Source organism: Microtus ochrogaster, chromosome 8 (assembly GCF_000317375.1).
Source record: "Microtus ochrogaster isolate Prairie Vole_2 chromosome 8, MicOch1.0, whole genome shotgun sequence".
NCBI lineage: Eukaryota > Metazoa > Chordata > Mammalia > Rodentia > Cricetidae > Microtus > Microtus ochrogaster.
The window spans coordinates 88,540,834-88,544,788 of record NC_022015.1 but is presented as its reverse complement, the minus strand read 5'-3'; the positions used below and the strand labels follow the sequence as shown (position 1 = coordinate 88,544,788).

General features: G+C 40.5%; 1 pseudogene; it reads right to left on the bottom strand.

The window, feature by feature from the left end:
- Positions 1-3,133: 3,133 nt before the first annotated feature.
- The window catches only part of LOC101980148, a 24,220-nt pseudogene continuing 23,398 nt past the window's right edge, over positions 3,134-3,955 (bottom strand).

Genomic DNA, 3,955 nt, shown 5'->3' with positions numbered 1-3,955 from the left:
CGTGGCAGGCAGGGCCGGGTTCAGTGGAGCACAGGAGACCCTGCAGCACAAGCTGAAGGTGCCCAGGCTCCCTTGCAGGGGACCTTGAGGCCTGCCTGATATGCAGGCACTCACCGCTCTGGGTGGGTAGTCTTAGTGTAGGAGCAGAGAACTGTTCTTGAGCAAAGGACCTAGCAGACAGCAGGGCAGGCTTGGGGGGGGGGCTATTTGTTCTTATTGTATATAATTTTGTAGTAGGTTTAGAACTCTCTTACTTAAACAAAAGGGGGAGGTGCTGCGGAAGCACCTTCTACTCCTTCAGCCAACAGCCACTGAGATACCAGCCCACTGGGTGTCGTCTATTTCTCTTTAAAAAAAGGGCAGCAGTCCTCTGCTCGCTCTCTTGGTTCCGGCTCTTGTTCCAGTGACTAGACTCCTTTTCTGGCTGTCAGTGTTCTGTAAGTTTTTCCCCTAAAATAAATACCCCTTTGAATCCAAACTGGTGTGGGATTGTTTTGCACATTAATTTATGACTGCAAACCAGAATGTATTTTACGTGTTCTACAATAAATTTTATATTGTTATCAAAAGGTGATTTATTGTGCATGATAAGTAACCAATAAATAACTGAGAGCATGAAAATTAAAAATGAATAGAAATAAGGGTGATACAAGGCCAGCTGGACTGGGACTGAATGAGCATATGATCAAACTGGATTCTCTGAATGTGGCTGAGAATGAGGGCAGACTGAGAAGCCAATGATAATGACACCGGATTTTGATTATATCACATATACTGGCTTTTTGGGAGCCTAGTCTGTTTGGATGCACACCTTCCTAGACCTGGATGGAGGGGAGAGGGCCTTGGACTTCCCACAGTGCAGGGCACCCTGACTTCTCTTAGGACTGGAAAGAGAGGGGGAGGAGGAATGGGGGTATGGGAGGAGGTGGAAATTTTTAATACAAATAAAAGAAAAAGAAATGAGTGATACAGCTTATTCTAGAGATGAACTGGGAACGTAGCCTGATACCTAGGGCTCTGAAGAAAAAGGTACCCTGATTATTAGAAGTCAGGCCATACCTACAGCTGTCAAGGGAAAGTGTACTGGATACCTACAACTATGAGGAGAAAAGGTATCCTTGTGGAGACCCAAAACTGTGAGCCTATTTCCACCATGTCTGAAGGTCAGAGTTTGATGTTGCTCAAAGTTGTTAACAGGTGTGGCTACAAACCCTGACCTAAGGTGTGGTTGTTTTGTGTTTTGGACTTTAAGAGAGCCCATACAGGTAAATCCACTCCCCCTTGAGCAAAAATGAGAGAATTCAAACATACTTCTGCTACTTCTTTTGAATTAAGAGGTTTGGCCTAGGGAATGACTGCTTTTAGGATTCTTGGTCTAGGATAGTTTCACTGCCTGAATAAGAGAATGTTTTTCTCAATAATAAGGACTTGAAGGCTCAAAGTATTGAAGCAAGTAACTGTTCTAGTTGTCCTTTGCATCATGTTAAAGCAGTCTTTTGTCTTCTTCCTCCCTGTTTTATTGGGCTATAAAAATATATGGAAAATTAAATGCAGGCAGATTTACAGTATTCACTGGAACTCCCACCCAGTACTATCTTATGCTTCTATTTTATTATTTTCACTTGTGTCTTCATTCTCTTTACTTATTTTTCTAATCTCCATGCCCCTATCCTGGTAGGTGGTATACATGTCAAAGATGGTCCCTGACATATATTGACTATCAGGAAGTCTGGCTATACCCGAGGCTGTGTTCCAGTGGGAGATGTTCTCCTTGCAGGATGTAGCAATACTGCTCCTCTCCAAAAGAGCCATCACAGCTGGGCCCTGCTTCATTCTGTTAAGAGAGCTTCAAAGCAGGTATGTCCATTGCTGTTCTGCTCCACTTCCCTAAGGGAGTTTCCTAGCAAAGGTATCCAATGCTTCTCTGTTCTGACACATTAGGGAGTTTCCTAACAGAGATGTCAATTTTTTTCTCAGCTTTACCCAAATTGTTACTTCTCTGCTTCACTGGGAAACTATTGCAGTCTCTGGTGAAGAGTTGCTACTTCTGCCCTGCTCCTTTAAGGGAGTTTGCCAGCAGAGGTGACCAAAGCTTCTCTGTTCCAATCCACTACAAAGTTTCTTATCATTCCAGTGAAATATCTTCAACCAAAACTCACTCAAGAAATTTATTGGGAAGGGGCTGCCTCTGTCAGAACAGAAATGGGCAGATGCCAAATGAGCATGTGCAGAACTTATATAAGACTTTTTAGGGGCAGAGTTTTCCCAGGGAAAAGATTCTCAGTGTGGGAATTGGATAGATGTCAATCCCTGATCTTGAACAATGCAGAGATTGACAGGAATTCATGCTCAGGGGTTGGTAGATCTTGAGCTTAGGGATTAGCTGGTTTTGTGCTCAGTTGGTCAAGGGTAGAGTGTGTTTCTTTGGCTCTTGTTTCAGGGCCAAAGTGTGTTCTTTCACTGGCCCCTTATAACCTTTTGAGTCTGGTTTCAGGATCAGGTGTTTTTTTCATTGGATGGGGATTCAGGAACAAAGTGTTTCCTTGTCTTGGCTTTAGAGTCAGGATGTATTTCTTTGGCTCCAGTATCAGAGTCAAAATTATGTATTTCACAAGCTCTGGTTTCAGGGTCAGGATGTTTCTTTGGCTGGTCCCTTTAACCTACATATAGGGTTTCCTAAAATAATAAATTCATTTTACCATGATTTTCTAAGTACAAACAGTATAAAAAGGACATTATAATGCTCAAAAAGATTGTTAACACTGTCAAATTAATTTCTACAGAAGAAAAATAGCCTTGTGTTGTAGGCAGATGATTCTTTTTCATTCCTGGCTGCCCAGACCCAAAATAATCACACAGAAACTATATTAATTAAAACACTGCTTCGCCTATTACCTCAGGATTCTTATTAGCTAACTCTGACATCTTAAATTAACCCATTTTTATTATTTTGTATTTTACCACAAGACTGGTGAATTACCAGTAAGGTTCCAGGGCATCTGTCTCCTTCAGCAGACACAAGGAGTCTGACTCCACTTTCTTTTCTCCTTTATCTCTGCTTGGAATTTCTGTCTTGATCTATTTTGCCCTGCCATAGACCCAAAGCAGCTTCTTTATTAAACAATGGTAACAAAATGCATTCACTGCATACAGAGGGGAATCCCAAGTCATTATGTAGCTGATTATAAGTGTTTTAGCTAAAGAACTTACCAAATACTTTATAATAAGAACTCCTCAGTATCTTTTTCAGGTAGTCAATGTTTATTGTAATAGGCAAACATTTTAACAGATTGTTGCAAACAAAAGTTTTACTCCTATATAAAGTATAAAACTTTATCCCACTGAATACATTTATAGGGTTTCTCTGCAGTATGATTTTTTTCTCATGATTTAGATTATTCTTACATGCAAATGCTTTACCACAATGATTACATTCATAGAGTTTATCTCCAATGTGTAATCTTTTATGCACTTGTAGAGTGCAAAAGTTTTACCACTCTCGTTATATTCATATGGTTTCTCTCCAGCATGTGTTATTCATGTCTTTGAAGATGACTATGATACACAAAGATTTTACCACACTAATTATATACCTAATGTTTCTCTCTAGTATGGGTTCTTTTATGCTTTCGGAGGTTAATGTGACATGCAAAGGCTTTATCCCATTGATTACATTCATAGGGTTTCTCTCCAGTATGGCTTCTTTCATGCCTTAGAAGATGACTTGCTGTGCAAGGGTTTTACCACACTGATTACATTCATAGGGTTTCTCTCCAGTATGGGTTCTTTCGTGTATTTGAAGAGTACTGTGACATGCAAAGGCTTTACCACACTGATTACATTCATAGAGCTTTTCTCCAGTATGTGACCTTTTATGTGCTTGAAAAGTACTGTGATATGCAAAGGCTATACCACATTGATTACATTCATAGGGTTTCTCTCCAGTATGGGTTCT